Raw genomic sequence first — 24,079 nt, 5'->3', positions numbered from 1 at the left:
TATACATAGGAGGAAGGGTTGTTGTTAAAAAAATTAAAATACATTTCCTACTCAATTCATTTATTTCACTTCTTTCATTATATCAGTATATCATTTCTACTTTAACAGATCAGAATAAATATAAATTATTATTATTCCATTATTTTATGCGAAAAGTATCTTCCATTAAAAAAAGCAAAATATTAATATTCTTCCTTAATCTAGATATTTTCCACTGTCGTGCTTAGTGTGATAAAGTTCCCAAATCTATAAAACCCACTGCCAATCCCAGTGTAATTATCTTCCCTAATCTGTGTGTCACTGTCATATCAGTGCAATAATCCTCCCTATTCTAATTATTTTCACTGCTAAATGAGTGCCATAATCTTCCCTAATCTTTATATTTCCCTAATCTATATATTATCTCTAATTCTAAATATTTTCCACTACCAAACTCTTCCCTAATCTATTGATTTTAACTCTTTCTTGTCTTTCCTTATAATGCCTAACATAATTAGTGCTAGTTATTATCCCATATTAATCCTACTCCTCTTATTGTAACCTTCCTCCTTTTTTTCCACCTTCCTCCCACTTTGTTTATCACCATAAATCAAATAAGTAATTTATAATTCAATCAATCAGAATAATAAAAAGAGAGAAAAGAGAGCAAAGAAGAAAAGAGAAAAAAAAACCTCCCCCAGAAATAATAATAATCATTATCAAATATCTCACCTATATTATGCACAATAATGAAAGCTATTTTCAATTTTTTCATTTATAAACCAGTAAATTTTCTCCTCTTATATAATTCTTCCATTTTACACTTTATATCACTTGCTTGTATATTTGTGTGTGTGTGTGTGTGTGTGTGTGTGTGTGTATATATATATATATATATATATATGTAGATTGTTCTGAGTTCGGGTTTTGCCCTGTGTAATGTTTTGCATGTCTATGCGACGTTTCGGTGAAATCACATTCACCATCTTCAGGCTGGAGTTCCAATCTTTGTGTTGTTGTAAATGGAATATTAGCAAACTGACATTTCTTTCTAGTATGTAGTGTGGGGGTGGAGATTTGCTTTGAATGTAGCAAATAGATTGGGTGACTATGCTTCAGTGATCTTTATATATATATATATATATATATATATATATATATATATATATATATATATATATATTTGTTTTCGTAAATTTTCACGGGTATATGTATGTAGATTGTTCTGAGTTCGGGTTTTGCCCTGTGTAATGTTTTGCATGTCTATGCGACGTTTCGGTGAAATCACATTCACCATCATCAGGCTGGAGTTCCAATCTTTGTGTTTTTGCAAATGAATATTAGCAACTGACATTTCTTCTTAGCATGTAGTGTGGGGGTGGAGATTTGCTTTGAATGTAGCAAATAGATTGGGTGACTATGCTTCCGTGATCTGATTGGTTGGTGTAATCATGGTTATAGAAGGAATATATATATATATATAAAGTATATGTATTTTCATTGGTAAACTCCCATGAAATTAAAATATTAAAATATTAATAAATCCAATTCATTAAGTATACTCAATTCCTTTTGTAATTTATAACTTTGTAAGAACAGAGAAAAGAAAAAAGAAAGTGCTAATATCTTTTAGTAACTTCTAAATATTCTTACTAGCATTTTAATTTTAATTTTCTTAAAAGCATTTAATTCTTAGAAGTATTTAATTTCAATTTATATTATTCAATGTAATTTCAGTCAAATTGATCAGTCCAATTAGATCAAATCAATTCCAATCAGTTTAATTCAGTTCAAATAATTTCACCTTGAAGGTTGACTTCCTTCCATGCATTAACAGATCAATTTTCTCAAGAATGCTGTCTTTAAATCTGTAACAAATGTTATTCCAGTCAAATCAATCAGTCCAATTAGGTCAAATCAATTCAAAGCAAGAATACTGTCTTTAAACCAAAAGCAGACTGCTATATTTCTTCCGGCCACACGATGTTGCTAAGTGGTCAATTTTCCAAGTGTTCTCTGGATAGTTCTTCTCTGAATAACCCTTTTGCTGCTACTTCCGGTTTTGCTGCTACTTCCGGATTTATGTTGTTCTTTGTTTATAGAAGAATGGACAGATAAAGATTCCACCACAAAAGTTAAAAATTCCAAATTCCAAAGGGCGAATTTCAAAGAAAATCAATTAGGTAGCTAAAAATAATCCAAATGATGGGCAATTTCGCTACTTTAGAAGCTTTCGCTGAAATGCCACATTGCACAGTTAGCTGCCTTCTTCAAACCCAGGCCATTTTAACTCTATACAGCAACTAAATGAGAAGCAAAAGTCTAAAATCCCATTCAGGCAATCTCCACTTACCACCATAGACAGAAAAATTTCTTCTTCCTTTCTGCAAGTAAGTCCTCCAATTCTCTTTACAGATGGAATATTCGGCTATCCTCCCAGCATTGCGTAGTGTCTGCAGCTGTGTCGGAACAGGCATGGCTGACTGTCTGGCTTCACCACAGCTGGTGCGAGACAAGCCAGTTCGCCCAGCGCAGCATGCCAGCCTTTGGCAGACCTTTGGCAGTGTCCCATGCATCACTCTCCCTGCAAGAGAGATCCGGTCTGGTCCAAAAGGACTGGAACCCCCGGACAATGACTTGGGGACATTTCCCAGGAAAGAGGAAAATATCCCGGTGCTGCGGTCATGAGACCCCACCCCCAATCTGCAGCAACCAGAAGTTTGTTAATGTCTTGCTGCACCCATAGGTTAGTTGTTGGAAGATGCTCTCACATAGCATGAAGGCATTTCAAGGAGGTACGGCAGAAAAAAGAAGCTGAAGTAGCTGCTTTAATTGTCCAGGCAGCAGACTGGTGGACTCTGTACGGTGATCCTCTGGACAGAGGGCATCCTCAGTGTTGCCAGGCATCGTTGGTGTATAGGGCCAGGACTGCACTGTACACATACAAATCTAATTATTATTATTATTATTATTATTATTATTATTATTATTATTATTATTATTATTACATCAGTACAACACAGCAAACAAGATCACTATGCTGGATTTCGTATTTCATCACCAGTCGGCGCTTCCCGAACACCTAGGACTGCATGATGTAGCAGCGAATTATGTTTGCCGATCCCAGTAAAGCGGCCTTTTGCAATTGACAGATGGAGATTTTGTCAATTCTGATGGTTTTCAAATGTCCGCTGAGATCCTTTGACACTGCGCCCAGCGTGCCAAGTACCACTGGGACCACTTTCACTGGCTTATGCCAGAGTCATTGCAACTCGATTTTTAGATCTTCGTATTTCACTAATTTCTCTAGCTGCTTCTCCTCAATTCTGCTGTCTTCTGGGATTGCGATGTCAATGATCCATACTTTCTTTTTCTCCACGATCACAATGTCTGGTGTGTTATGCTTCAGAATTCGGTCAGTCTGAAGTCGGAAGTCCCACAGTAGTTTTGTTTGCTCATTTTAGACCACCTTTTTGGGCTTATGATCCCACCAGTTCTTTGCCACTGGTAAATGGTAGTTACGGCACAAGTTCCAGTGGATCATCTGTGCCACAGCATCATGTCTATTCTTGTAGTCAGTCTGTGCGATCTTTTTGCAGCAGCTGAGTATGTGATCGATTGTTTCATGTGTTTCTTTACAGAGTCTGCACTTTGGATCGTCTGTTGATTTTTCAATTCTGGCTTTGACAGTATTTGTTCTAATGGCCTGTTCTTGTGCCACCATTATTAGTCCTTCTGTCTCCTTTTTGAGTGTTCCACTTGTAAGCCATGACCAGGTATTTTCTTTATCCACTTTGCCTTCAATATTCTCCAAGAACTGTCCATGTATTATTATTATTATTATTATTATTATTATTATTATTATTATTATTATTAGACTTGTATGCTGTCCCTCTTCACAGACTTGGGGCGGCTCACAACAAAATAGTGACAGTGTAGCAAATCTAATATTTAAAAACATTCTAAAACCAACATTGGAACCATACAACACAATCATACCATGCGTAAACTGAATAAGCCTGGGGAGTATCTCAGTTCCCTCATGCGTGGTGACATAAGTGGGTCTTTAGTAACTTACAAAAGACAAGTGTCAAGTGTTATAGTAAATATAGAAGAAATAAATTCTATAACTCCAAGCAAAAGTGAGGAAGTAATGTTCTATTATTGAAGGGTCAGTCCTTGCCAATGTCACTTTCTAGGGTTAAGATATTAAAGTCTATATATCGAAAAATCGCCAACTCTTTTAGCTTCCCAATCACCAGATCTTTTTAACCTTTCTTTTTACTTCTCTCTGTCATTTGTATCTTGCTCATTGCTTTGCTGTACACCATTCTCCTTTGCGTATTGTAAGTGAGGATTCCATCCGCAAGCGTTCCATCTGCTCTGTCTGCTTCTGTCTCTCTCTATCTGCTTCCTCTCTTGTTTCTTTGGATTTCTGCTTTTCCTGTCCTTGGCTCTTTGCTTCTCCTGTCTTCGGTTTTGGGTTTCTAAGCACTATGTCTCCCTCCTTGAATCCTTGGTCTTTCTTCACTGCCACTTACCTTTCTTCATAGCCTTTATAGCTGCCAGGTTTTTCTGATCTCTTCTAATCTGCTGTCCTCTCCTCCGCTCCAACATTAGTCCTTTTACTTGAAGGGGAAGAAGCCTGCTCATGTCAGTTATTTGTCAGCAACTTAGAGTTCTTCTTCTTTTTTTGGCTGCCAATAGACAGACTATCTGCTATTTTTTTTCTCAGCTTTAATCTCTTTTATTTCCAGTTAGTCTAAAGAAGGGTCAAAACCTGATCCTATTTAGAAATGTTTCCTGGTTTACTTGCATAGAAACATAGAAACATAGAAGTCTGACGGCAGAAAAAGACCTCATGGTCCATCTAGTCTGCCCTTATACTATTTTCTGTATTTTATCTTAGGATGGATATATGTTTATCCCAGGCATGTTTAAATTCAGTTACTGTGGATTTATCTACCACGTCTGCTGGAAGTTTGTTCCAATGATCTACTACTCTTTCAGTGAAACAATATTTTCTCACGTTGCTTTTGGTCTCTCCAACTAACTTCAGATTGTGTCCCCTTGTTCTTGTGTTCACTTTCCTATTAAAAACACTTCCCTCCTGGACCTTATTTAACCCTTTAATATATTTAAATGTTTCGATCATGTCCCCCCTTTTCCTTCTGTCCTCCAGACTATACAGATTGAGTTCATTAAGTCTTTCCTGATACGTTTTATGCTTAAGACCTTCCACCATTCTTGTAGCCCGTCTTTGGACCCGTTCAATTTTGTCAATATCTTTTTGTAGGTGAGGTCTCCAGAACTGAACACAGTATTCCAAATGTGGTCTCACCAGCATTCTATATAGCGGGATCATAATCTCCCTCTTCCTGCTTGTTATACCTCTAGCTATGCAGCCAAGCATCCTACTTGCTTTCCCTACCGCCTGACTGCACTGTTCACCCATTTTGAGACTGTCAGAAATCACTACCCCTAAATCCTTTTCTTTTGAAGTATTTGCCAACACTGAACTGCCAATACAATACTCAGATTGAGGATTCCTTTTCCCCAAGTGCATTATTTTACATTTGGAAACATTAAACTGCAGTTTCCATTGCTTAGACCATTTATCTAGTAAAGCTAAATCATTTACCATATTACAGACGCCTCCAGGAATATCAACCCTATTGCACACTTTAGAGTCATCGGCAAATAGGCAAACCTTCCCTACCAAACCTTCCCCTATGTCACTCACAAATATATTAAAAAGAATAGGACCCAGAACAGACCCTTGTGGCACACCGCTTGTAACCTGACTCTGCTCAGAATACTCGCCATTAACAATAACTCTCTGATGTCTACGCTTCAGCCAGCTGCAAATCCATTGAACTATCTAGGGATTAAGTCCAATCTTCACTAATTTATCCATCAGCTCTTTATGTGGAACCGTATCAAAGGCTTTGCTGAAGTCCAGGTAGGCAATATCCACGGCACCACCTTCATCCAACACCTTTGTGACATAGTCAAAGAAATCAATGAGATTAGTCTGACATGATTTCACTTATTTCACTTACTTCACTTATTTAATCATTGTCAAAGTTCTCTATGTGGATTAGCTCTCCCTCTCCTTCGCTGCCTTTTAACTTTATGAGTTCCAAAGTCCCTAGTCTCCTCGTTTCCAGATCAGACCATCTTCTTTTTAAGAAACTCACCTTGTGAAAGTCCAGTAGGATTCTCTTTTTTGGTCTGTTATAATCAGCTCTGTAATAATAATAATAATAATAATAATAATAATAATAATAATAATAATAATAATAATAATAATTTTAATAATAATAAAATAAATAATTATATTTATAATTATTTATAAATAATAAATATTATTAAAATAATAATAATAATAAATAATTATTATTTATTAGATTTGTATACCGCCCCTCTCCAAAGACTCAGGGCGGCTCACAACAATAATAAAAACAATATTATAGTAGAACAAATCTAATATTAAAAAACATATAAAACCCTATCATTATTTTAAAAACCAAACAACACATTCATACCAAACATAAAACAAAATACAGTCGTACCTCATGATACGAACCACTCGTCTTACGAACAACCCAAGATACGAACCCGGGCTTCAGAAATTTTTTGCCTCTTCTTATGAACTTTTTTCTTCTTACGAACCCGCCGCCGCCGAGAAGCCCCGCCGCCCGGCTGTCGCTTTTTGAAACATCCGGGGGGCTTCTCAGCGTCCTCCTGAACCCAAACACCAAACCTGAACTTCCGGGTTCAGCATTCGGGAGGCCGCCAAGAAGCCCCCTGGCTGTTTTAAAAGGTGACAGCCGGGCGGCGAGGCTTCTCGGCGGCCTCCTGAACCCCGAACCCAGAAGTTCGGCAAAAGTTCAGGTTCGGGAGGCCACTGAGAAGCCCCGCCGCCCGGCTCTCACCTTTTAAAACAGCCGGGGGGCTTCTCGGAGGCCTCCCGAATGCCGAACCCGGAAGTTCAGGTTTGGCGTTTGGGTTCAGGAGGACGCTGAGAAGCCCCCCGGCCATAGTTCCCTCTAAGCTGAGCAGTGAGCAATCGCTCACTTAAAAATCATCATCAACTCAGAGTTTTCCAAACCTGCCCAGAAGCCGAGAGGGAAAGAGTGAGAGGGAAGGAGAGAGAGAGGAAGAGAGGAAGAGAGAGAAACAGATAGAAAAAAGAGAGGAAGGAAAAGAGAAAGAAAAAGAATGGGAGTAAGGAAGAGAGAAAGAAAATCAAAATCTAGTTTGAAACTAGCTCAACTATTTAAGTGGCATTTTGATATTGATAGAGTTGCCCTATTATGAGCTCACTGTTATAGACGCACAGTACAGTATTTTATTTTGAAATTCTCTGAGGCAAAACAGGGTGGGTTTTTTGTTTGTTTGTTTGTTTGTTTGTTTGTTTGTTTGTTTGTTTGTTTGTTTGTTTGCTTGCTTGCTTGCTTGCTTGCTTGCTTATTTATTTATTTATTTATTTATTTATTTATTATTTCTGTGCCACCCAGTCCCAAAGGGACTGCCGCTCAGACACTATACTTTTCCGCCCACCCCACCAAAAAATTAGAGGGAACACTGCCCCCGGCTGTTTTAAAAGGTGACAGCCGGACAGCGGGGCTTCTCAGCGTCCTCCCGAACCCAAACCTTTGCCGAACTTCCAGGTTCGGGGTTCGGGAGGCTGCCGAGAAGCCCCGCTGCCCAGCTGTCACCTTTTAAAACAGCCGGGGGGCTTCTCGGCGGCCTCCCGAACGCTGAACCTGGAAGTTTGTGTTTGGCGTTCAGGTTCAGGAGGACACTGAGAAGCCCCCCGGCTGTTTTAAAAGGTGACAGCTGGGCGGCGGGGCTTCTTAGCGGCCTCCCGAACCCAAACTTTTGCTGAACTTCTGGGTCTGGGGTTCGGGAGGCCACTGAGAAGCCCCGCCGCTTGGCTGTCACCTTTTAAAACAGCCGGGGGGCTTCTCGGCGGCCTCCCGAATGCCGAACCCGGAAGTTCGGGTTTGGCGTTCGGCGTTCGGGAGGCCGTCGAGAAGCCCCCTGGCTGTTTCAAAAGGTGACAGCAGGGCAGCAGCAGTTTTTTGCGGGTTTTTTTGTTGCACGGATTAATTGATTTTACATTGTTTCCTATGGGAAACAATGTTTCGTCTTACGAACTTTTTGTCTTAAGAACCTCCCCTGGGAACCAATTAGGTTCGTAAGATGATTTATTACTGTATAAAAGAGCCTGGGGAAAAGGTGTCTCAACTTCCCCATGCCTGGCGGTATAAGTGAGTCTTGAGTAGTTTATGAAAGACAGGGAAGGTGGGGGCAGTTCTAATCTCCGGGGGGAGTTGATTCCAGAGGGCCAGGGCTGCCACAGAGAAGACTCTTCCCCTGGGGCCCGCCAAACAACATTGTTTAGTCGACATGACCCAGAGAAGGCCAACTCTGAAGGACCTTATCGGTCGCTGGGATTCATGCGGTAGCAGATGGTTCCAGAGGTACTCTGGTCCAATGCCATGTAGGGCTTTAAAGGTCATAACTAAATTTTTAAATTAAATTTTAAATTTTTAAGTTTTTTAAATTAACTTAAATATTAGATTTGTTTTACATTGTATTGTTATTGCTGTGAGCCGCCCCGAGTCTGCGGAGAGGGGCGGCATACAAATCTGATTAAACTTAAACTTAACTTAAACTAACACTTTAAATTGTAGCCAGAAACTGATCGCCAGCCAATGCAAGCCACGGAGTGTTGTAGAAACATGGGCGAATCTTGGAAGCCCCACGCTGCCTCTCGCGGCTGCATTCTGCATGATCTGAAGTTTCCGAACATTTTTCAAAGGTAGCCCCATGTAGAGAGCATTGCAGTAATTGAACCTCGAGGTGATGAGGGCATGAGCGACTGTGAGCAATCACTCCCTGTCCAAATAGGGCCGCAACTGGTGCACCAGGCGAACCTGGGTAAACGCCCTCCTCGCCACAGCCAAAAGATGATGTTCCAATGTCAGCTGTGGATCGAGGAGGATGCCCAAGTTGCGAACTCTCTCTGAGATGGTCAGTAGTACACCCTCCCAGGGTAATGAATGGACAGATGGAATTGTCCTTGGGAGGCAAGACCCACAGCCACTCCATCTTGTCTGGGTTGAGTTTGAGTTTGTTGACACCCATCCAGGCCCCAGCAGCCTCCAGGCACAGGCACATCACTTCCACTGCTTTGTTGACTGGACATGGGGTGGAGATGTATAACTGGGTATCATCGGCGTATTGATGATACATCACCCCATGCTCCTGGATGATCTCCCCCAGCAGTTTCATGTAGATATTAAATAGAAGGGGGGAGAGGACTGACCCCTGAGGCACCCCACAAGGGAGAGACCTAGAGGTCGACCTCTGACACCCCACTAACACCGACTGCAACTGACCAGAGAGGTAGGAGGAGAACCACTGGAGAACAGTGCCTCCCACTCCCAACCCCTCCAGCCGGCGCAGAAGGATACCATGGTCGATGGTATCGAAAGCCGCTGAGAGGTCAAGAAGCACCAGGACAGAGGACAAGCCCCTGTCCCGGGCCCACCAGAGATCATCCATCAACGCGACCAAAGCAGTTTCCGTGATGTAGCCGGGCCTGAATCCAGAGCCTAGATAATCGGCTTCTTCAAAGGACCTCTGGAGTTGGAGCGCTACCACCTTCTCGACAACCTTCTCCATAAAGGGAAGGTTGGAGACTGGTCGGTAGTTATTAAGCACGGCTGGGTCCAGGGAAGGCTTCTTGAGGAGGGGGCACACAAGTGCCTCCTTATAAAGGTGCGGAAAGGATCCCCTCCCCAAGGAGGCATTGACAATCTTCTGGGCCCAGCTCCGTGTCACCCCTCGGCTGGCCGAAACCAACCAAGAGGGACATGGATCCAGTAGACAGGTGGTGGAACTCACAGCTCCAATGGCCTTGTCCACTTCATCAGGTGTCACCAAGTCAAACTCCTCCCATACAGATGGACAAAGACATTTAGCCCCAGTCACCTTGACTGACTCATTATCAGCCGATACTGCTATGCAATTGGAGTCGAGGTCCGCCCGGATCTGAGTGACTTTATCAGCGAAAAATGAGTTAAATTCCTTGGCACTACCCTGAAAAGGCTCCCCAACTCCCCCCTAATTTAGAAGGGAGTGGGTCACCCTAAACAGTGCAGCCGGGTGGGATTCCGCTGATGCAATCGAGGCGGCATGGTACACGCATCTTGCCGCCTTGAGCGCCAGTTTGTAGGTCTTAATAAAAGCTCTTACAAGTGTTCGGTCAGATTCGGACTTACTCTTCCTCCATTGCTTTTCTAGACGTCTCTTCTGGAGTTTCAACTCCCGGAGCTCCTCATTGAACCATGGAACTCTACGGGGTCTAGTGCCAAAGAGAGGTCACAATGGCGCAATTCGGTCAAGAGCCTCCACTGCAGCCTTCTTCCAGGCCTCAGCAAGAGACTCTGCTGAGCTGTGGACGAGTACATCTGGTAAAACCCCAAGTGCCCTCTGAAAGCACTCAGGGTCCATCAGGCATCTGGGGCAGAACCTCCTAATCGGTTCCGCCTCCCTGCAAGGGAGGATTGAAGCCAGGAAATCAAGCCGCAGTAGAAAATGGTCTGACTATGACAAAGGCAATGTATCTCAAGTAATCACTTGCTTCCTTTTTGGTGAAGTGTTATGGCTTCAGGCCTGCCTTGCTGAGACCAGCAAAGATGAGTGCTTTTGCTCCTGATTGCCCCAGTGGGCGAACGCCTTCTACCCGCAGGAACCCAGTTAGTCTCTCTATTCCCATGACATCCTACAGACTGTCAGTGTCTCAAAGGTTTTCAAAGAACAAGGACTCCGAAAGCGCCCGTTCCCTAGCTGAGACATTCAGAAGCTTTTAGCACCAGAGATTCTCAGCAGAGCCATCCCAAAGCTGCAGCCTAGCCGGTTGCATAAAACTCTGGAAAACACCCGCTCCCCAACTAAGCGATCCTGATTTTCCTGCAACCCCCTCTTATACCGGAGGTCAGCCAACATTTAAAGAAGCAGTCCATGTGGCTCCCTAGGGTAACAATAGACCACTGACCCTGTTTGTGCATGAACCATCCCAAGAAACGTAGTTAAAGCTTTCTTGACACATTAACTCAACTGTAAAAAAAAACCCTAAATCTTCCTAACACTCTAACACAAGCAAAAATAAATTCAATAGATCTAAATCACACTTCGATACAACAACAACACCCTCAACCAATAACACATCACCCATCACCACCACCATATGATCAACCACATCAACCACATCCTCATCAACACACCAACCACCCAAATAACATATCCCTACTAATCAAAGACACCCTTGAAAGAGAACAAAAGTGTAATAATGCCATCCTATTTGGACTAGAAACCACTAATGAACCTGATGTCAATAAAATTCGCAATATCATAGCACCAATATTCCCTATGGATGAAATCATTGAAGTGTCCAGAGACGGCCCCGAGTTCAAATACAGAGATGGCTCGACAGCACCTCAATTTTGCAGAGTCGTTTGCAAAAATGAAATTAGCAAACATAAATGACTCTAACCCCAAAAAACTTCGTGCAAGACCGGACCTATCCATATTACAATGAATACAATCCCGTGAACTTTGTGCTGAACTTAAAAAGGATCAAGATCAAGGACATCAACATATATATCGACTACCGAGCAGGTTGCATTAGGACCAAGACGCACATCTCACCATCCAACCCTCCAAACTCCAACATCCAAACCAATCCTAGCATACATCTCTCCATCAACCAAGCATAATCCACCATAAATCTCAAGTTTACAACAACTATAGCTCAAATCCATCCTAACTACCTATCCACCTCCAATCAAAACCTCAACCCTCCAACAACTATTGCTCAAATCCACCATAACTACCTACCCACCTCCAACCAACACCAAACCCCAATCAACCAAGACTAGGGATGCACACCCCTTACTTCCTCATCATCAACCACTTCTAACATTAAATGTAAACTAATAAACTCAAGAAGCATTGCTAACAAAATACCCTAGCTCCTTACTTTACTAAAAACTGCCAAATATGACATCATATTTAAATGTGAGACATGGTTAAGCGTATCTCTCCCCAACTCCATTATTACAATTAATGACTACCATGTTTTCTGATCTGATTGCGAAACCTGAAGAAGAGGTAGAGTTGCAATCTTCTATAAAAAATCACCCAACCTAAAGGAAATCCAAGTTAAACAAGATCCTTACATTCCACGTATGTGAACTAACCTCAATCACCACACTCCGCTACCTTCTATGTTACAGAGCCCCTGACTATGACATCTCACATGCGAACAAGCTAACCACACTACTAACATGGGCAACCTCCTACCAACATCCTCTTATATTTCTTGGTGATTTAAACCTACCACATATTAACTGGTCCCTAAATGATGCACAACTGAACCCATCCACCCAACCCTCTACAGTGCTATCACTAGTCTAGGACTAGTGCATCTAGTTACAGACAACACCAGACACAACAACTACTTGGACCTCATCTTCTGTAACAGTTTACACTCAATTTATGTAAGAGAACCCTTTTCCAACAGTGACCATAGCACAATTGACTTTTGCCTCAATGTACTTCCTCAAATAAACAACCCCAAGAACAAGACAACCAATTTCAACTTTAAAAAGGCCAACTATGAAAACATAGAATCTTATCTCTTATCTCTTGACTGGACCACAATATTCTCCTGCTGTATCACTGTAGATGACTATTACAATATATTTTTGCTCGAAATCCAAAGAGTCATAAAATTATATGTACCTCTAATATTCACCAAAACCAAGAAAAATAAATTACCCATAAAAATAAGAGAGCTACAATCCAAAAAAGATTACTCTGGCGTGAAAATAAAACATGCCATGTTGCAAACTTTAAAAACCGCTATAAAAATTTATGTCATCAAATAAAGACTGAATGTACCAACTATCACATTAATCAAGAAGAAAACCTCCTACGTACAAAATAAACTCGTGCCTTCTATAACTTTGTAAACAATAAACTCAAAGACTCTAGATCCATCCCACCCTCTAAAGGACCTAATGATAAAGAGTATAACAATGAAACAATTAAAGCCTCTTTAACACCTTCTTCAGCTCTGTCTTTGTTAACAGCAACAGCTCATGCCCAGCATTTCCTAGTCGCAACTCAACTAACTTCAATGATCTAACACAAATTGCATCTGCAGAGGAAAATGTTAAAAAATCATTGCACAACCTAAATCCTTCCCTTTCTATTGGACCAGATGGATTATGCACATACTTCTTAAAAAAGCTCTCCTCGACCTTGGCTGAACCCCTAAACATAATTTTCAAAATATCTCTCTATCTAAATTCTGGTCTCTAGCCACAGTCATCCCTATCTTCAAAAAAGGTGATCCAAGCAACGTTGAAAACTACAGACCAATCTCCCTGACTTGTGTCACTTGCAAAGTCATGGAATCTATCATAAACGAATCCATTACACTTCATCTTGAAACTAATAACCTACTTTCCAACAAACAATTCGGTTTCAGGAAAAAAAATATTTTGCAATCTGCAACTCTTACACTGTAAAAACATATGGGCTACTCAACTTGATCAGGGTAGATCAATAGATGCAATCCATATAGACTTTTGCAAAGCCTTTGACTCAGTAGTTCATGACAAACTTCTTCTGAAACTAAAATCCTATAGCATCTCTGGACCTCTGCATGATTGGATTTCAGCATTCCTGTCCAACAGACAACAAGTGGTCAAAATACGTAATGCCATATCTAATCCTGCTCCAGTTAACAGTGGTGTCCAACAAGGCAGTGTTTTAGGACCTATCCTCTTTATACTCTACATAAACGATCTCTGTGACGATATCACAAGCAAATGTTTTCTCTTTGCTGCTGATGTTAAGCTATTTAATACCACTGACAATACTTCTACCCTTCAAAAGGACCTTGACCATATAGCTGAATGATCTAACAACTGGCAACTTCAAATCTCTACCAACAAATGCTCCGTCCTACACATTGGTAAAAAGAATCCAAATACTAAATACATACTTGGTAAAACTGAACTAACAGAGGACCCTCACTCAGTCAAAGACCTTGGAGTACTCATTTCCAATGACCTAAGTGCTACAGCCCACTGTAACAACATTGCCAAAAAAGCATTAAGAATTGTAAACCTAATCTTATGTAGCTTCTTCTCTAGAAACACTGATTTATTAACCAGAGCATACAAAACATTCATCAGATTTATTCTAGAATATAGCTCACCTGTGTGGAATCCACACTGCATATTAATACAATTGAAGGAGCCCAGAAATACTTCACAAGAAGAGTCCTTCACTCCTCCTCACATAACAAATTACCCTACTCCTCTAGACTTAATACTAAATCTAGAAAATTTACAACTATGTTTTACCTGTTTAACTGTTGTTCATAAAATCATACATCATAATGTACTCCCTGTCAGTGACTACTTCACCTTTAACAACAACAATACAAGAGCATGTAATAGATACAAACTGAATGTGAATCGCTGCAAACTTGACTGCAGAAAATATGATTTCAGCAATAGAGTGGTCACCGCCTGGAACTCATTACCTGACTCTGTTGTTGCTTCCCCCAACCCCCAAATCTTCAACCTTACATTATCTACAATTGACCTCTCCCCTTTTCTAAGAGGTCTGTAAGGGGCGTGCATAAGTGCACTTATGTGTCTAATGTCCCTGTCCTACTGTCTTATTATCCTTTCTATTACTACATTCTGCTTATGTTATATTATGTTAATATGTACTATAATACTATACTTGTTTGACAAATAAATAAATAAAACAAATAAATAAAAACAAAAAAAGCAGATTTGGGGTGGAATAAGGGCAGAGATTACCCTCCTAGCAGCTGCTTCACCCTATGTCACCACCGGACATCCAATATCATGACTATTTTCACTGGAATATTGATCTGGTGAAATACATTTAAAGTGAAAACTAATAGGCATCCTTAAACAAGCCATAAGGTTTTTCTTCTAAGACTGTTTCCCAGAGATAAGTGGAATGCAAAACTGCATAGTAAGAAAAATAATAATCTTGCAATGCACATCTGCAATGCTTGAAGAAAAATTACATGATCTAATATCTGTTTCTGTCTTTCATTCTGTTTTGCTTCCCTTTTGTTTACAGTTTTTCCATGTCTGTTCAGTGGATTTATAAATGAAGCACAGTTTTCATAATGCTTTCAATAGATACAGCTCTATATTAATCCTGTTTACAGATAGGCCTTTGATTGATGTTTGCCTAGCATGATGCTTATAAAGCTATTCTCTTCACGATCAAATATAACAGCGTGGGACATTAATTGTACTCAAATATTTTCTTAAATGAATGTCTGTATGCCCATTTAAATCGGTACATTTAGAATCCTCTGCAATAATGAAAGACAATTGATCAACCACAGATGAATACAGCATCCAATTTCCCAGCAAATATGAAGACATATTTGTTTGCTTTGGATTTGGCATAGTGTTTGTGTTGAATACAAATGAATGTATGAAGAGCAGGAGAGCAAATGTAATGCTCAGAATATTAAACTGCAAAGCACTTTCTGATTGGTTCATGGAAATTACTTGCTCTCAATATAAATGAACAAGAGCATCCTCTTCTTATAACTGTCACAAAGAAAGCAGCTTGGGAAACAGAGAAAACAAAATCTCTCAAACAGTAAGTAAAAATCTTTACCATTTAAACTTAGTTATTGAAATCATCTTAATATAATAATCCCCAGCTTGGATCTTGATGAAAAATATCTCCCTGATAGCAGTATTTCAGTGAGGATTCAATTAGTCAGTATTCTAATGTTAGCATTTTATTGTTCTGCTTGGGCTTTTTGATCTCTTGTAAGTTGTTTATAACTGAGGAAGAAATAAATTAGTATTTCAAAATATACTGATTTTCTGTACATTACAGAAAAAATGTATAGTAACTGTATAGTACAGAAACATTAAGCTTTAATATAGTAAAATACAAATACAACTTTACATATAATAATAATGAATATATTCTTAATCATGCTTTAGCAATACTGATGATTTATAGAAAGGTAAAAATAACTGCTTAATTATTTGTTTTATGCTCACAATAATTGAACCTGATTTTAAGCTTAACCTAAATATTTAACCTAAACCTTAACCTAAAGAAACTTAAGCAGAACACATTCTCAGATAAATTTAAAATGAAAGAAGAAAATTTAAAATTTACTAGTATTAGTAGCACTACTTGAAGGCACATATACGTATGCAAATTGTTTCCTTAAATGAATGTAAATATTCTAATTACAAAAATGAGAATAACATTCATTATTTTGACATTTCTGTTTAAATCAATTCTTTCTCTTGTTCCATTCTAATATATCAGTCAAATCTGTTTTATTCCTGTTGAAGGTGGTTTAATTATTGAACTACTAAATGTGGTTATGATGTAGATTTCCAATTTTTTTTAAAAACTTTCTACCTCTTCTTTCTTCTGCAAGCAAGGAGGTTATTAATGTTTTTAAAGTATTTTTGAGGTAGTTGTAATAGTAATATTGGAAAGCCATATTATATCCTATCATCCTTTCAAATATTTTATAAGGGTTTGGAAAATGTCGTGGAAAAATGTATTGCATATTTATAAGGTTGGAAACATATTAGAAAGTGGTTGATGAGATCCTCCAACAGGGGCTGTACTATTATATTCTTTGTATAGTAATGAAACAATGGAATTGAAATTTCTTTAATATTAACATCAATCAGTTTTCTAATCATAATTGTATTAGCATCTTCTCTTTCAAAATATTTAATTTATAGGATCTGATTGCCTTAATCAATTAAAATGGTAGTATATTTACTTCTGTTATGGCTATGGATAAACCTCTATCTATTTTCAGTAGAATCTCCCTTTTCCTAAGAAGAACTTGCAGTCTGTAAGCCAAGTTAGTTACTTTAAATTGTTTTAATGGGAGTATTTAGATACCTCTCCTGTTAACTCATTAATGCAATCTTTTGTGTAGTTCCTAAAATAATGAAAATAAAGCAACAAAACCATTTTAGACATCTTCATAAACAGTGAGAAAGGTATCAATAATTATAATATTTTTGGATAGCTAGGCTGTACATGGGGATAATGGTGAGATGGAACAAAATTTCTGTCCACTTCAGTGCAATATTGACTTCATTATTTGTTGACCGAGTCTTTGTCTGTAACAAAAATACATTCTTTTATATATTATATAATAAAAAAGTCTTGACTTGAGTTTTAATCTAAATAACAATTGTCCATATAATTTTGTTTCTAACAGTATAGAAGTAGTTTGTCCAATACAATACAGGTAGTCCTCAACTTATAAACACAATTCAGCCCAAAATTTATGCTGCTAAGTGAGAAATTTGTTTTATGAGTTTTCTTGCCACATTTCTTAAGTGAGTCATTGCAGTTATTAAATTAGTAGCACAGTTGTTAAGTGAATCTGGCTTCCCATTGACTTTGTTTGTCAGAAGGTTACAAAAGTGAGTCAGTTATCAAACATCCAAATGTGAATCATGTGACCACGGGGATGCTGCAATGGTCATAGGTATGAAAAAATCATAATTCATGGTTCATAATACGTTGCAGGACTTAAGGAACCAAACTGTACCCCAGGCCTATATTGTGCCTACATTTATATTAATGTATTCTGTTCAACTATGTTTATATTGTGGTCACACTTTACAGTAAATGTATCTTATCTTGTAGGAAAATAAAACTGGCAAAAAATAGATATATAGCAACAAGAGAAGTTTTTAAAGGCAAATATCTATCTTTTTCATTTAAACAAAACAATCTACATTACACTAATTGAATTGCCACAATATTTACAATGTTCTCCCCAAATATCCCAGATGTGCTACTAATTGTGCTACTAATTTAATTAATAGATTTGTAGATTTGCAGTGGTGCTGATGTTTTAATCCTCGTTATAGGATAGTCTTCAGTTAAGAGAACTATCTGTGCACGAATAATTATACACTAAATGACAAATATGATAATGTTCTGAATAATACTTCCAGCTCTTGTTAACACTGCTTTTCCCTTCAGTCATTACATATTTAGTGCAGTGAACATGCAGTGCTTGGAGAGAGAAAACATGAATAAATGCAATCTGCATTATCATGATCCTAACTTATATGGAAGCCTAACAATGTACTACGTTGTGTGCATATATATTTCCACTATGCAAATTTTCTAAATGCCTGCAGTAGGACAATGTCATCTGATTGACATTAAGGGTTAGAAAGTACTTTGAACTTAACTGTGGTTTCTGGTTATTTATGCCTGACATTTATATTGCATTAAATGTCCCTAATTTCCTCTTCTTTGTTTCCTATTGTTCTCCATAGTAGGTGGAGCTAGCCTCCAAGAATGGGAAAAGAAACAGCCCTTAACCAAACACGACTGAGTCTGAAAGAATATAAATAGCATCCCTGTGCCTTGGTTTCCCATTTTTTGACTCAGCCCTGTGCTTTTCTTCACTAAAGATTTTTCCATCCTGATATTTCACTTGAATTTTGCATTTGTGATTTCGAACCCCTCAGGTGTACAGGCTTCACAGTTGGGTTGAAGGCAGCGCAGACCATCAGCCTAGCTGTCATTTGCTTCTCCAGGCAAAGGCCTGTGTTTTCTGTCATCTTATAAATAATATTCTGGCTGTGGAGGGAGTGGGAACTGTCCCTTTCTTTCATCTAAGGGACCAGGGCTTTGGCTGGGGCCTGTGTCCCAAGAGTCAACAAGGCTGCCTGGGAACTGTGAGAGGTGGGAGGATGGAAGAGCTGCCGCTCCTCTGAAACTAAAGTGAAAACACCAAAAAACCGAATCAATTCAGGCCAGGCTTTGTCCCACCTTTGTCTGGTCCTGAGTCCATTGCTTTGGGGACCCAGAATTGAAATGCTGCTGTGCCATTTTTGGGGCACCTAGGACAATAATGCCAAGGAATCAGCTAGGATGATCAGCTGAGGCACGGAAGATGGCGGCCATTTCCGGACACTTGAGGTGGAGGAATTGAAACTGAGTGGTGGGAGGAGGAGAAGGAGTCAAACCAAGCCTCTTAGTATGGCACCAGTGGGTGAGAGCGACTGGTGCTGAGGTGTCAGAGGTGAAGGGACGATGGACCAGAGTCCAAGGCGAGCCTGCCCGCTGAGTGGAGACAAAGACTCCAAGGATGCTGAGGACGCAGGGCGGTGGGAGCAGTTCGCTGTCAGCTTCAGAAGGCGACGGAAGAGGCATGAGGAGCCAGGGATGCTGGCTGGTGAGAGCAGCTGATACTGGTACCAATGGGCAAGAAACAACAGCCAGAACAACAGCCAAATCCCCTGCATAGCACCAGTAGGTGAGAGCCACTGGTGTCGAGGTGATAATAGAGGCAGATGGTCAGGGGTGCAGGAAGGAAACCAAGGCTAGCTGGAGCCACTGTGTGGAGTTGAGGGTGCCAGCCGGTGGCAGCGGCCAACACCAAAAGATTGAGAGGGTAAAGTGACCAGAACCACCAGTGTTGGGGAGAAAGTGAATAATGGATTTGAACTGCGTGGGACTAACCAAAGGCCAATTTGATCTGGGAGTTTTGACTGGGGGTATTAATTAGTATTGAAAACTTTGTTTTGTCATCCTCCCCACCCCACCCATTTTCATGACCTAGTTGCACAGCTGGTCTGCTGATGTCCACCACAAATGGTGGTTGGTGGCTGCCCTGATATCTAGTCAGTCCCTTTGGAGAGTTCTTGGACTCAACAGTGGTAGAATTGAATGATAAGTGCAAAATCCTTCCTTCAGGCAATAGGAAGTCCACTTTCAGGTCTACCTCCTTCTCCAGAAGGGTTTCCAAGAGGTAACAGGGTTCATACCAGGGGCTGTACCAAGACCAGTATGAGGGGAAATAAAAGGTGAATAATGACAGGCCTTTTAGGGGTAACCAATCCAAATGGCTCTTTCAAGGGGCCGGTGGTCACCTCTTCTGCCGGAACAAGTAAATTACTGGCTGATCTTCCCATAGGGGGTCACCTGGCATTATTTGCCAGCCGGTGGGATTAAATCACCAACAACACATGGGTTCGTGAGACCCCGTAAAAGGGGCTCTCACTCAAATTTCTGTCTACCCCTCCAAAGTTCTTTCTATGCTGTCCCTTGTCATCAAAATCTAAAAACAGGTCTTTATGAATGAGGGCATTCAGCATCTATTGGATATTCAAGCCATCCAGCAGATACTTAAGGACCAACAGGGACAGGTCTTCTACACAGTTTTGTTCATAGTGCCCAAACCATTGGGCTGGTGGAGAGCAATTCTTGACCTTAAATGTCTGAATAGATATATAGTGTACAAGAAATTCAATATGCACACCCTGCAATCAATCCTGGCAAGTATAAGGAAGGGAGATTTATTTATTTATTTATTTATTACTTGGATTTGTATGCCACCCCTCTCCGAAGACTCGGGGCGGCTCACAACATGTAAAAAGATAAATCATAAGTAATCAACAATTTAAAATTTTAAAGATTTAAAAAACCCCACAAACTAACAGACTCACACACAAGCATACCATATATAAATTCAACGTGCCCAGAGGGGGGGGGATGTTTCAATTCCCCCATGCCTGACGGCAAAGGTGGGTTTTAAGAAGTTTACGGAAGGCAGGAAGAGTAGGGGCAGTTCTAATCTCCGGGGGGAGTTGGTTCCAGAGGGCCGGTGCTGCCACAGAGAAGGCTCTTCCCCTGGGGCCCACCAACCGACATTGCTTAGTTGACGGGACCCGGAGAAGGCCCACTCTGTGGGACCTAATTGGTCGCTGGGATTCGTGCGGCAGGAGGCGGTCTCGGAGATATTCTGGTCCAGTGCCATGAAGGGCTTTAAAGGTCATAACCAACACTTTGAATTGTGACCGGAAACTGATCGGCAGCCAGTGCAGACTGCGGAGTGATGGTGAAACATGGGCATACCTGGGTAAGCCCATGACTGCTCTCGCAGCTGCATTCTGCATGATCTGGAGTTTCCGAACACTTTTCAAAGGTAGCCCCATGTAGAGAGCATTACAGTAGTCGAACCTCGAGGTGATGAGGGCATGAGTGACTGTGAGCAGTGAGTCCCGGTCCAGATAGGGCCGCAACTGGTGCACCAGGTGAACCTGGGCAAACGTCCCCCTCGCCACAGCTGCGAGATGTTGTTCTAATGTGAGCTGTGGATCGAGGAGGACGCCCAAGTTGCGAACCCTCTCTGAGGGGGTCAATAATTCCCCCCCCAGGGTAATGGACGGACAGATGGAGTTGTCCTTGGGAGGCAAAACCCACAGCCACTCCGTCTTATCCGGGTTGAGTTTGAGTCTGTTGACACCCATCCAGGCCCCAACAGCCTCTAGGCACCGGCACATCACTTCCACCGCTTCGTTGACTGGGCATGGGGTGGAGATGTAAAGCTGGGTATCATCGGCATATTGATGATACCTCACCCCATGTCCTTGGATGATCTCACCCAGCGGTTTCATGTAGATGTTAAATAGCAGGGGGGAGAGGACCGACCCCTGAGGCACCCCACAAGGGAGAGACCTAGGAGTCGACCTCTGTCCCCCCACTAACACCGACTGCAACCGGCCAGAGAGGTAGGAGGAGAACCACTGAAGAACAGTGCCTCCCACTCCCAACCCCTCCAGCTGGCGCAGAAGGATACCATGGTCGATGGTATCGAAAGCCGCTGAGAGGTCAAGGAGCACCAGGACAGAGGATAAACCCCTGTCCCGGGCTCGCCAGAGATCATCCATCAACGCGACCAAAGCGGTTTCCGTGCTGTAACCGGGCCTGAAACCCGACTGCTGGGGACCTAGATAATCGGCTTCTTCCAAGGACCGCTGGAGCTGGAGTGCCACCACCTTCTCAACAACCTTCCCCATAAAGGGAAGGTTGGAGACTGGATGGTAGTTATTAAGCACAGCTGGGTCCAGGGAGGGCTTCTTGAGGAGGGGGCGCACAAGCGCTTCTTTATAGAGTGATGGAAAAACTCCCCTCCCCAAGGAAGCGTTGGTAATCTCCTGGGCCCAGCTCCGTGTCACCTCCCTGCTGGCCGAGACCAACCAGGAGGGACACGGATCCAGTAAACAGGTGGCGGAACTCACAGCTCCAATGGCCTTGTCCACTTCATCAGGTGTCACCAGATCAAACTCTTCCCAGACAGGTGGACAAGTACGTGCCCCAGTCACCTCGACTGACTCGTTGTCAGTCGACTCTGCTATACAATTGGAGTCGAGGTCGGCCCGAATCCGAGCGACTTTATCAGCGAAAAACGAGTTAAAGTCCTCGGCACTACTCTGCAAGGGCTCCCCAACTCCCCCCTAATTAAGAAGGGAGCGGGTCACCCTAAACAGAGCGGCCGGGCGGGATTCCGCTGATGCAATCAAGGCGGCATGGTACGCGCATCTTGCCGCCTTGAGCGCCACTTTGTAAGTCTTAATAAAAGCTCTTACAAGTGTTCGATCAGATTCAGACCTACTCTTCCTCAATGGTTACATCCATTGATTTCTCAGAGGCTTATCTCCACATTCCCAAAGAGCCATCTCATCACCAATACTTAAGATTTGGTTATGCAGGGGTGCATTACAGAGCCACAGTGGTGCAGTGGTTAGAGTGCTGTACTGCAGGCTACTTCTGCTGATCACCAGCTGCCAGAAGTTTGGCAAATCGAATCTCATCAGGCTCAAGGTTGACTCAGCCTTCCATCCTTCTGAGGTGGGTAAAATGAGGACCCAGATTGTTGGGGGCAATAGTATATGCTGACTATGTAAACCACTTAGAGAGGGCTGTAAAGCACTGTGAAGAGGTATATCAGTCTAAATGCTATTGCTATTATGAATATTGGGCCCTTCCCATTGGCCTGTCTTCAGCACCAAGGTTTTTACCAAAGTTCTGGCTACCTTGTCTGTCCATTTACGCTACATATCCATGCATGCCCAGTGTTATCTGGATGACATTTTCATCCAATCCTCCTCTCTGTCTTTGGTAGAGAAGGATATTTGGATAACCCTTTCCATTCTTGGATGTCACAGGTTCTTAGTGAATCTGAATAAGAACCAGCTTCCACCAGGATTACTCATTTGGAGGCCATTATTGACTCCCTGGAGTGCAGTGTGTCTCAGGAGAGGAGAGACAACCTATTGGAACTAGTACGGCAAGTTCTGTCTGAAACATTGGTTCCTCTGCACATTTTGTCTTCCCTCCTGGAAAGATCTCTGTCATCCATATCCCCCATGGGCTCGCTTACACTCCAGAGACTTTCAATGGTTTCTCTCCACCAGCCATGGTCAGGATCTCATTATCAGTCTGGAAGTCCCTCCAGTGGTGGACCTCTCCCTCCATCAGCAGGGGCACTTGCTTCATGGAACTCCACAGGATTATGGTGATTACCGATTCCAGCATAATGGGATGGGGTGCCAATGTGGGATCAGAAGTGGCCAGGGGACCTGGTCTTGAGCAGAGTTTGACTTTGGCATAAACCTATTGAAACTGAAATCTGTCATCCTAGCTGTCAAAGAAACAATAGCATCTGAGAAATAAATTGCATTCCATTCCTGTTCTCTCACACAAGGTTTGATTTATTAGCATCACCATGTTGGATTTGTGGCCGTCATTCCAACACTAAATTATCTTCAGTTCCCCATCCAGGTTAAGGTTCATCTCAAATCCCCATACCACAAGTGCAATCACGTGGACCAATCTGGTGCAGGGATTCATTGGCTTCTTCATTTCTTCAGTTGACCTTGGATTCTGTGCCAGGAATGTGTGGTGGCTACCAATCTTTCTCTCTCTCATCCATCCCGTTTCCCTATCGTTGCTAACTGTGGCAGACACAGAGCCTCTAACTTCACATAATGGCTTTGGGCCTGACAGGCAGCCTCCCTTCCACAAGGACCCTGGAAAATGCGGGAATCCAATTTTTTTCACTTCAATTAGGGGGCGGGATCTCATGGCAGCAGCACCAGGGATATTTCCCTCTCTCCTGGGAATGTCCACAAGTTCCATT

The 24,079-nt window shown here is 41.6% G+C and overlaps 1 protein-coding gene across 7 annotated transcripts in view; it reads left to right on the top strand.

The window, feature by feature from the left end:
- The window catches only part of DDC (dopa decarboxylase), a 277,543-nt gene that overhangs the window by 32,831 nt on the left and 220,633 nt on the right, over positions 1–24,079 (top strand). Inside the window, exon 1 of one of the 7 annotated variants that reach the window (XM_070727179.1) lies at positions 9,386–15,732. The exons of 5 other annotated variants lie outside the window; for them this stretch is intronic. The gene's annotated coding sequence lies outside the window, so the exon portion shown is untranslated. Of the gene's footprint in view, positions 1–9,385; positions 15,733–18,653; positions 19,412–24,079 lie in introns of those variants that run through there. One more of the 7 variants, XM_070727180.1, reaches the window with a different exon arrangement.

This window comes from Erythrolamprus reginae, chromosome Z (assembly GCF_031021105.1).
Source record: "Erythrolamprus reginae isolate rEryReg1 chromosome Z, rEryReg1.hap1, whole genome shotgun sequence".
NCBI classification, from domain to species: Eukaryota; Metazoa; Chordata; class Lepidosauria; order Squamata; family Dipsadidae; genus Erythrolamprus; species Erythrolamprus reginae.
This window is presented reverse-complemented; position numbering and strand designations above follow the sequence as displayed.